Raw genomic sequence first — 11,464 nt, forward strand, 5'->3', positions numbered from 1 at the left:
TCTGTGTTGGGCAAAAAACATTTGAACTTCTTCATGTTTTGATAGGAAAGGGGGAGCAGCTTGCTCTCAATTGGCAACTTAGCTAGCAACATTTCACTTTAATAGACTCTCTTATGCTATTCTAGTGGGAAGCCCAAATACAGAATTAAAAAAATCAGAATTTCCCAAAACATTCCAATCTACCTCCATCCATGACCGGAAGCCAGGTTTAATACCTGGAGTCACCCCACTTTGATTCCATTTCTGTTCTGTGGTTTGTATCCACCAGTATATGGACGTCAGAGTTGGAGTTTAGCCACAGAAGGGACATTCAAATAATGTCACCTGAAGTTAAACCAAGAGAAAGACTTCTTTCCCCCATTAATATGATTTCTAATATCCTCAAAGGAGAGGGAAGAGACACAGAACATGGCATTTCAACACCCTGCTATGACTACGGTGAAAAGTTCAGTGGATTCGTCAACAGAAATGCTGAGGTCAATTCAAAGGCAGAGAAAGGAAAGAAGGCAAAAATTATGGAAATGTAAAAATCTTGTGACAGAGAAGGAAAAGGACATGAACAAATGAGTGACTTACCAGTGACAGTCACATGGGTTCCTGCTCCAAACACCCACCACAGTGACACACCACTCTACAAAAACCTGCCCCACATCACAGCATAGAATGGACCCACACTTCATGTAGATACGGGAATGGTCATTCAGTAATTTGACCTCAATTCACATGGTAATAAATCTGCAATGACCAAATAGAATTTGGGAACTCCTGCTGCTTTTCATTTTAGTAGGTCAGGAGCTGGGTTCTTTGCATTGCCAACTTATCAAACAGCACGCCACTTTAATAGGCACTTTTATGTTATTACAGTTAGGGTGTCCCATAATGGAAACACACCATTACACGTTCTGAACAAAAACAAATCCAGTCCTCTGCGTGAAGCCAAGTTGACTATGCAGACATACCTGGCTCAGCGCGAATTCCCTTCTCTGATACCTTTGAATCTACCAATGTAGCCACAAAAGAGATTCTTCAAACCATGTCACATTAAGTTAGAGACAGAAAAGGGATGTTTTCTTTTATAAGTATGTTTTCCAATGTCCTTGGAGAAGGGGGATGTAAAACGGGATTTTCCGCCTTACTCTTGCATGGATTGAAATTCAGTTCGTATTAAAGGAGCATCCTATATGGAGTGAGGGAAACCCTGAGGTGAAGGCAGAGATGGAAAAGAATGGGGAAATGACGGGAATGTTAAAATACTGTCATAGGGAAGGAAAGGAACATGAGAAGTTTAGTGACTTACCAGTGACAGTCAGTTGGGTTCCTCCACCGAAGACGGCCCACAGTGACTCACAGCTGTACAAAAACCACAGTGTCTTCACAGCAGAAAATGCTCATTGACACCTGTCAGAGAAAGATCAGCGATACCCATTCCGTATGGGAATAGAGTGGGAAAGCGGACAACCACTGTTGGTTTCTTTAAGATGACACACTTCCCATTGCCAAATACTCTGTAGTGAACGGTCTCTTTTGCAAGAGAAACCATGTCCTTATCTGGTTAATTTCTGGGCAGAGCAGAGGAAGGTCCTCTTGGCTTTCTCCATAAGTCTCCCAGGTCTTTCAAGTCATTGGACTGTCTATGGTCCATTTCTAGATGGAGGAAGCAATACAGAAGATCTCCCCTTTTCATGATAGCTTGAGCCATATAGGAGGCACACAGACGGGGTGCTAATGGCTTCTCCCGTCCTGTAGATGCAGAATGCGTTTCTCAGAAGAGGTTTTAGAGCAGACATTGTAGGCAATGAGGCTTTGTCCATGCTCAGTTTCTTATAAATTAAACTCAATGCACTGAACTGTTCCTTTGAGTGTCAATCTGAACTTCCCTGGTCAGCTGGTGGTATGTCTCCACTGCTAGAAAAATCCCCTATGATTGATTAAGAATTTCACACTTGGGTTGCATGAGGAGGTCTAACAGTGAATTTCCTTTCCCATGGAATTCATGGTGAAGTACATGGTTCCACAAAGGCCTAGGCCTTGGACAATGTCTATGTTTGAACGAGCTGAAAATGTTACCCATGGAATGCTGACTATGTAATACTGTCTGGAAACGGTTCCCTTCGTATGGAGAGCTGTCCCTACTTTGGCCAAGGCAAGGGTGGCCCATCTGGTGCCATCCTGATGTTTTGACCTGCCACCCTCCTCAGCCCTAGGCAGTCCAGCCAGTGCAGAGGGATCAGAAGCGGTGTGGCCAAAACATCTGGAGGGTCACATGTTGCCCACTTGTGCGTAGCTCTGTCCACTATTGATGGGGATAGCTTCCAAGTGAGGGTTGGCCAGTGGCTCCAAGATACTGTATGGCACTGACATAATGAGAACCCTTCCACGCTAGGCTCCAGAAAGAGTTGCTGGCCACCGCTCCATTACACAACCATACTGGGCATTAGTCGTCACATGGAGTGGCCTGCTTGTAACGACTGGAAGCCTGTGCTCTGATCTGACGTGGGGTACGTTCAGTCAGGGCAAGATCATACGCAACTGGAAGTGTCTTGGTGATGTTCCCTCTTCCACACTTGTTGTCATGAATGACCTCTACCATTTGCCATGTGGACAGATTTATTTTTGGCCATAGAGTGCAACCCTCATACTATGGTGTGGTGTGATATGATGGAATAGGATAGGCACTGTGGACACTACTCAGGTTTCCTTGATTTGAGGGTGAGAAGTGGTAGGAAGTGAGTGAGCGTGTGAGTACGTGAGCGAGTGAGCAAAGAAACGTTCAACTTAACATCAGGAGCTCAGCCATTCTGAAGTTTGCTTATCTGTTTGTTTTGCTCATCTGCTTGTTGCACTTATGTTCCAGGAAGAAACGGGGGAAGCAAGGATGGTTCCCCAGCAACCAGACATGCTGCTTCCCCTAGTTTCCTGTTTCCACGTACACGTTGGCCTCATGTGGGAATGGAATCAGAATCGAGACACCAGTGGCTAGCGCCTAAACCCTTGTAGTGGGAGAACATCAGGATTATGTGTCGGTGACAGATGTATTCACATATGGGTCAGATTTGGATTGGGATTTGCCAACCAGTCGAGCTTAATTTCCATAGATGGCTATGGTGTCATGGTTGTAGGCTTCCCAGAAACATTGATGGCTGGTCCCTGTGAGAAAGTGGACATTGGACTAAGGGGACATTTGGTCTGATCCAGTTGGCCGCAACTTACATTCATAGATGACCACTGGAGCGGAATTTCCTACATTGCTCTCCAGCCGTGTTGTAGACTTCCTGAAAGCATTCGTGGCCGGTCCCTGAGATCCCTGAGATCTCGAGTCTGCCTTCGCCACTACGCAGGACAATTGATAGACCCAAGGATCATGCAAGTATCTGTGTGACCGAGTACATGCAGTGAATTCAATTCAGCACACCCATTTCAACCCAGTGAAAAATCTAGATTCAGCGGATCTCATTGAGAACCAAGGGGGTCACCTAATGACTTGCACAGCTCAACCATCTTGCATGAGAGCTAACTGAACACTGTTTGAAGCAAGATGCTGGATTAGAAAGGCCCAGTTGGGTGTGATCCAGCAGGACTCTTCTTATGTTCTTAAGTACCTTGGTCAAGAAAGAGCCCCAGTGAAATATGTCAAATTTTATTACTCTGCTAATACTGGAAGCAAGCATACAAGGTGTGTGGGTCCGGGGAGTGGGGCAACATACAAGAGATATCGGTATTATTCAGTCAGACTAGCATTGGGAGGAAAGAAGAGAATGAATTTGTGCCCATGGAGGAAGGACACTTTCTTCCTGGTGGCTGGAGGGATACGGGCCACCCTTGAGTCACCCAATCTTTAAGAACACTCCATTCTGTTCACCGACTTTGTGATGCTCTTTCCTTCGTGCGTCACCTGGCAGCTGTACGTCTCATGGTCTGCCCAGCCTGCCTCAGTCAGGGTCAGGTAACTGCTGGCCATGTACTTGCCATCCTTTTTGGCGGGTTTGGTGGTCTCCACTCCCGAGGAGATCGCACTGCCATCAGCCTGCCAGCTGACTTCTATGGTACCCGGATAAAAGCCATCTATCAGACAGACCAAGGTGGCTGTCTTTTTGGCCTTGAGCTCTTCCTGGGATGGAGGGTAGAGTACCACGGAAGGCGAGGCTGTTGGCTGACCTGGAAGAGAGCAGAGATTTTCTTAAGTGCCTGAGCGAAACAGTAAAGTGCCTCTGCAGAATATTACAGACGCGTACATTGGCAAATCTGTATGACTTAACTCTGGATCTCACCCATGGATTTAACCCGGACATTGCCATGGACAGAACTTCTTACGTATGACCTTAAGCATCAGACAGACTTTCTACGTCAGGCTATTACACCAGCCCTGCGGGGGTATTTGAGATTTATGCAAGTGTGAACATTTGGAATTCAGCTGATGATTGAGGGTTTGGGCTATTTTTCTTCAGGGTTTCATCGTGGAACTAAGACAACATTTTCAATAGAATGTGCCTTGGCACGGTAACGTCTTCCGGCAAGTCCTCAAAACCAGCCTCCACTATTCTTCTTGCAGAAGTCTCTGTGAACTAGTGGGAACTTTTGGCTTTGCTGCCAATACAGTCCCAATTCTTGGAAAGTTCTTGGATCCAGTGTTTGTCATAATGAGAGCCAACCCAATGAAATCAATGGGTCTAAAGTGACTCATTAGCTGAAGTCCCATTCATTTCAAAGCAGGTTCTCTACGTATGATGTAATATGCATCCAAGCCATGGCATTTACACAGGCAGCCCTCCCAGGGGTATCTGTGCTGTATCCCTGACCCGCCTTGTCCCATGTTCATACATTCTTAGAATCATAGAATCATAGAATAGTAGGGTTGGAAGGGGCCTACAAGGCCCAATTAGAAAATTCCAATTAGAAAAGGTCTTTAGTCCATGTGAACAAATGTTAATTAATTCAGAAATACAGGGGCTCCTGGCAAGTAGGTTAGGCCCAAACATCTTTTATATTAGCTCTTGTGGCATTGGATATCTCAGCAATGAACTGGTAAATTAGATCGAGCATAAATTTGGGAGTGTGGTAGTGGCCCACCTCTACCTGAGAGGGTGACGGCATGTGTGGCCTGTACCATTTCAGAATGCAGGTGGGGCAGCACAGGGTGCAATGGTCCCCCACCCTCCAACACAAAGAAACGCCTCCATCTTAGATGTTCACCTCTCCGGGTGAAGGACAGGCTAGAGCTCTTCTCCCTGGCTTCTGTTTTTCTCTACACATGGCATTTCTGTTGTATGGGGGAGCATTGCACCATGTGAGCCCTGACACACAGTCCAAAACTGCTAAGAAGACACTGTCCAGCCCCCTCAGTGGGATGTCAGCCTTCATTTCACCAGAGAACCTGGCAATTCTAGGATGGATATGGATATGGAGGAGGGTCATTTAATCCCACCACTTAACCCTCACCCCAACCCTAATCCCAACCCTAATCCGAGATATAAAATATCTCAGTGCTCCAATTAACTCGAGGGTCATCTGCGCATATATCCCCACCCCATTTTGATTTTGTACATGTATTCTAGACAAGGTGGAGTAATGGTAAATGAGAAAGAGTTCAGTTGCAATCAGAAAAATAATCCAGGTGACATCGACACACTAACTGCTTCCAGGTCCAGAGGGACAGCGGTCAGCATTGGTGGCTCTAGGCCATGGTCACTTATGCCACAAGGAACCTGCTAGTCCTTAAGGTTCTGCAAGACTTCGTGGTAGATAATTGTGCGAATGCATCTTCAGGCGGATGGATACCTGCATACACAATCTTCTGAAGAAGGAAAAGAGCAGCGCAGAGGAATCTGACTTATGCATAGATCTTTGGTCTACGTGGTTCAGTATTCAGTGTTTGGCAGAGCCCCTCCACGTTTTCCGACAAGGGTCTTTCTCACCACAACATGGAGATGCCAAGCATTGAACTTGGGACCTTTTGCATGTACAGCTGATGCTCTACCACTGAGATACATCGTTTGCCAGATGCTCACCTTTGTAAATCTGCCCTCATTGTATTTCTGGAGGAAATTCAAAGCAGTTTTTTTTGTTTGTTTGTTTAAATTCAACGGTAGTTACACAAAGGAAAGTGAAGAACAACCCCGGAATACTAAATGTGTCAGAATGGTTGGCCATAATGTTAAAGAGATATTCTGTGGTATCGACAAGCCTGACATTCCAGTGGGAAACAAGCCCTACAACCATCAGAACTTCCTGATGATCATGTAAGGCAGCAACGCTCAACCTCTTTGTGCCATGCAGTCTCTCTCACCTCAGTAAGACCACATTACTAGGCTTTTCCTGAGGGGCCCGGATTCTGCGGACTTGCAGACCAGTTGTTTTACTCCCTGGATTTTTATGGAAACGTTGTCACAGAAAAATATGTAAAAGCATAATAAAAAACCCTGTCCAAAAATGTGCATTTTCCCCATAGGCTAAAGCATGAAAATGCCAGGGGGGGGGGGGGATTTGCGCTTTTTTCCAAATGTGAATTCATGAATTCTTGAAAGTGCGAATTCCCACAAATGTGAATTTACGCAACTTTGTGAAACTTGAAAAAATCTGATTCTGTCAATGAAGAGACGATGGAATGAAAGGCACCTGTCAATCCATGAAATCTCCAATTGATGTATACTAGTGTAATGCAATAAATTTAACTGGAACCCCCAGAGGTAAAACCGACAGCATGCAGGAGACCTGGATGACTGGATGTCCCAGCATTATAAAACAAACAAACAAACAAACAAACAAACAGCTGGGAGATCCAATTTTCCTGGGAAGAGCAGTACTGAAGGAAAAGATATTTAACGGTTCCTACCCCTGCTGCTTTCCTCAGCTATTCTGCCCTTACATCGCAATCCTATGCATGCACTGAGAAGTAAGTCCCTCTGAGTTCAATAGGATGTACTCCCAGCTAAGTGTTTATACAATTGCACCCTGAGTCCATTATTAGCTGCACTGGGGGGAAAAAATGGGCATGATAGAGACAGGGGATTATTTTTCTCAGCGGGGCTAATACAACATTTGGGGTAAGAGAATTAATATTAGAAAAGACCTCCTTGATGAGAAGCATGGTCTGGTGCCCACAAAAGCTGATCTACCATCAAATTAAACAAAAACGTCAGGAGATGCAGTTTCCTGCATCAGATGTATCCTGGCCCTGTGATGCCTGGTGGATTGCAGCTTTCTGCTACCATTCTTGGAACACTCATTCCAAATGTCATTCAGAAAGTTGACCTCAAATTTATGTATTTATATATTAACTGCATTTATATCCTGCCTCCCCCCCCCACTCTTGCAAGGAACCCAAGGCAGCTTGCATTATCATCCTCCATTCCATTTTATCCTCACAACAACAACCCTGTGAGGTAGGCTGGGCTGTGAGTCTGTGACTGGCCCAAAGTCACCCAGGGAGCTTCCTTGGCCGAATGGGGACTAGAACCCAGATCTCCCGGCTCCCAGTTCAACACTCGCGACACTACACCACACTGGCTCTCCCACTACACCACACACTTGCATTTCACAATGATCTGTGTCTACCAAAATAAACATGGAACCTCTTGGTTTTAGAAAAAAATAGAGAGAGAGCCTGTTGCTCTGGATTGCCCACCTATCAAACAATGTATCACTTGAATAGACCTTGTTCCATTATTCTAGCAGGAAGCACAATTACGAAATCACAATATTAGAAGGCGCCATTAAAAAAAATCCTGAGCACTGTCCCAGGTCCATAAGTTGTGTTGACTGTGTGAAGACGCCAAAACGTGAATGTATTTGTGAGCTACATTTTCTATCGTCCTATAAAATTATTTCAGAATTTGAGTTTGGAGATTTTCAAACAATGACACATTGAATTACACAGCAAGAAAAAATATCTTTTTTTCCATCAATAAACTCTCTAATATCCCCTGAGGAGAGGGAAGAGACATGTAAGGTGGCACTGGAACACCCTGCTCCAGCTATGATAAACGTTTCGGTTGATCATCCCAGATTAAGCAACAGAACCCCCAAGGTCAACTTGAAGGAAGAGAAAGAAAAGAGGGCAAAAATGATGAAATGTTACACAATGTTCACAGAGAAGAAAAGGGACACAATAAATTCAGTGACTTACTAATGACAGTCAGCCGGGTTCCTCCTCCGAAGATATACCACAGTGACACACAGCTGTACAAAAACCTGCCCCACTTCACATCAGAGACCAGTTATCCACACTTATCCCACATGGAAACAGAGCGACAACCCCTGTTGCTCCCTTTAGGATGAAGCATTTCCCATTTCCACAGAAACTGTAGGCAAGGGAGTATTTTTGGAAGAATACAGTTACTGCAGTCTAGTTCATCTTTGGGCAAAGAAGGGGAAGGTTCTTTTGGTGATCTATAAGCATCTCAGTTCTTTACCGTGATCCTATGCGCCATGGTCCATTTCCAAATGGAGGAAGTATGGCAGAAGATCCCTTTTTTCATTATAGCGTGAGCTACATAGGAGAGGGAGTGAAATGGTGGCAATGGTTCATCCAGTCTAGTAGAAGATGGATATGTCTCTGAGCAGAGAAGTCATAGGTGATGTGGTAGACAGAGAAGCCTTTGTCTATGCTCAGATAATTTCTGATAATGTAAACCCGCTGCACCAGACTGTTCCCTTGACTGTAAATATGAGCTTCCCTGAGTAGCTGTTGGTATGTCTCAAACGTTAGAGAATTCAGTGCTAATTGACTTAAGAAATGAACTGCTTGCTTGGATGTGGTGGGATAGCAATGAAATTGCCTGACAACGGGATTCACGGTGAAATCTAGGCTTCCAGAAATGCATTGTTCTGTACTGGCGTGGACGATGGTCATGTTGTTAAGAATGGTGCCGAATGAATGTTAACTATGCAGATGCTGCTTGGGAAATGTTTCCTTCATCTGAAGACCTTCTCTGACCCTGGTCATAGCAAGGGGTGGGCAATCCTGGCCTCCGGATGATTTGACCTACCACTCTCATCAGCCCAGTTTCATAGAATCATAGAATAGTAGGGTTGGAGGGGCCTACAAGGCCATCGAGACCAACCCCCTGCTCAATGCAGGAATCCAGAGCATCCCTGACTGACAGCTGTCCAGCCTCGTCTTGAATGCCTCCAGTGTGGGAGAGCCCACTACCTCCCTAGGTCATTGGTTCCATTGTCTTCCATATGTATGTATGTGTGTGTGTATGTATGTATGTATTACATGCATATCCCTCCTTTTTCCACTTTAAGGAACCCAAGAGACACAGAACATGGCATTTCAACACCCTGCTATGGCTACGGTGAAAAGTTCAGTGGATTCGTCAACAGAAATGCTGAGGTCAATTCAAAGGCAGAGAAAGGAAAGACGGCAAAAATGATGGAAATGTAAAAATCTTGTGACAGAGAAGGAAAAGGACGTGAACAAATGAGTGACTTACCAGTGACAGTCAGATGGGTTCCTGCTCCAAACACCCCCCACAGTGACACACCACTCTACAAAAACCTGCCCCACATCACAGCATAGAATGGACCCACACTTCATGTAGATACGGGAATGGTCATTCAGTAATTTGACCTCAATTCACATGGTAATAAATCTGCAATGACCAAATAGAATTTGGGAACTCCTGCTGCTTTTCATTTTAGTAGGTCAGGAGCTGGATTCTTTGCATTGCCAACTTATCAAACAGCACGCCACTTTAATAGGCACTTTTATGTTATTACAGTTAGGGTGTCCCATAATGGAAACACACCATTACACGTTCTGAACAAAAACAAATCCAGTCCTCTGCGTGAAGCCAAGTTGACTATGCAGGCATACCTGGCTCAGCGCGAATTCCCTTCTCTGATACCTTTGAATCTACCAATGTAGCCACAAAAGAGATTCTTCAAACAATGTCACATTAAGTTAGAGACAGAAAAGGGATGTTTTCTTTTATAAGTATGTTTTCCAATGTCCTTGGAGAAGGGGGATGTAAAACGGGATTTTCCGCCTTACTCTTGCATGGATTGAAATTCAGTTCGTATTAAAGGAGCATCCTATATGGAGTGAGGGAAACCCTGAGGTGAAGGCAGAGATGGAAAAGAATGGGGAAATGACGGGAATGTTAAAATATTGTCATAGGGAAGGAAAGGAACATGAGAAGTTTAGTGACTTACCAGTGACAGTCAGTTGGGTTCCTCCACCGAAGACAGCCCACAGTGACTCAGAGCTGTACAAAAACCACAGTGTCTTCACAGCAGAAAATGCTCATTGACACCTGTCAGAGAAAGATCAGCGATACCCATTCCGTATGGGAATAGAGTGGGAAAGCAGACAACCACTGTTGGTTTCCTTAAGATGACACACTTCCCATTGCCAAATACTCTGTAGTGAACGGTCTCTTTTGCAAGAGAAACAATGCCCTTATCTGGTTAATTTCTGGGCAGAGCAGAGGAAGGTCCTCTTGGCTTTCTCCATAAGTCTCCCAGGTCTTTCAAGTCATTGGACTGTCTATGGTCCATTTCTAGATGGAGGAAGCAATACAGAAGATCTCCCCTTTTCATGATAGCTTGAGCCATATAGGAGGCACACAGACGGGGTGCTAATGGCTTCTCCCGTCCTGTAGATGCAGAATGCGTTTTTCAGAAGAGGTTTTAGAGCAGACATTGTAGGCAATGAGGCTTTGTCCATGCTCAGTTTCTTATAAATTAAACTCAATGCACTGAACTGTTCCTTTGAGTGTCAATCTGAACTTCCCTGGTCAGCTGGTGGTATGTCTCCACTGCTAGAAAAATCCCCTGTGATTGATTAAGAATTTCACACTTGGGTTGCATGAGGAGGTCTAACAGTGAATTTCGTTTCACATGGAATTCATGGTGAAGTACATGGTTCCACAAAGGCCTAGGCCTTGGACAATGTCTATGTTTGAACGAGCTGAAAATGTTACCCATGGAATGCTGACTATGTAATACTGTCTGGAAACGGTTCCCTTCGTATGGAGAGCTGTCCCTACTTTGGCCAAGGCAAGGGTGGCCCATCTGGTGCCATCCTGATGTTTTGACCTGCCACCCTCCTCAGCCCTAGGCAGTCCAGCCAGTGCAGAGGGATCAGAAGCGGTGTGGCCAAAATATCTGGAGGGTCACATGTTGCCCACCTGTGCGTAGCTCTGTCCACTATTGATGGGGATAGCTTCCACGTGAGGGTTGGCCAGTGGCTCCAAGATACTGTATGGCACTGACATAATGAGAACCCTTCCACGCTAGACTCCAGAAAGAGTTGCTGGCCACCGCTCCATTACACAACCATACTGGGCATTAGTCGTCACATGGAGTGGCCTGCTTGTAACGACTGGAAGCCTGTGCTCTGATCTGACGTGGGGTACGTTCAGTCAGGGCAAGATCATACGCAACTGGAAGTGTCTTGGTGATGTTCCCTCTTCCACACTTGTTGTCATGAATGACCTCTACCATTTGCCATGTGGACAGA

The 11,464-nt window shown here is 45.1% G+C and overlaps 1 pseudogene across 1 annotated transcript; it reads right to left on the minus strand.

Moving 5' to 3' along the window:
• Positions 1-3,616: 3,616 nt before the first annotated feature.
• LOC146336126 (Ig lambda-1 chain C region pseudogene) lies at positions 3,617-11,219 on the minus strand (annotated as a pseudogene). Its single transcript, XR_014785666.1, has 3 exons — positions 11,133-11,219; positions 8,123-8,195; positions 3,617-4,155 (listed from the first exon to the last, which is right to left on the minus strand). The product of XR_014785666.1 is annotated as an Ig lambda-1 chain C region pseudogene (transcript).
• Positions 11,220-11,464: the final 245 nt, after the last annotated feature.

The sequence above is a fragment of the Heloderma suspectum genome, chromosome 13 (genome assembly GCF_057233095.1).
Source record: "Heloderma suspectum isolate Gila_16-S chromosome 13, 16-S_ref, whole genome shotgun sequence".
In the NCBI taxonomy this organism is placed as follows: domain Eukaryota; kingdom Metazoa; phylum Chordata; class Lepidosauria; order Squamata; family Helodermatidae; genus Heloderma; species Heloderma suspectum.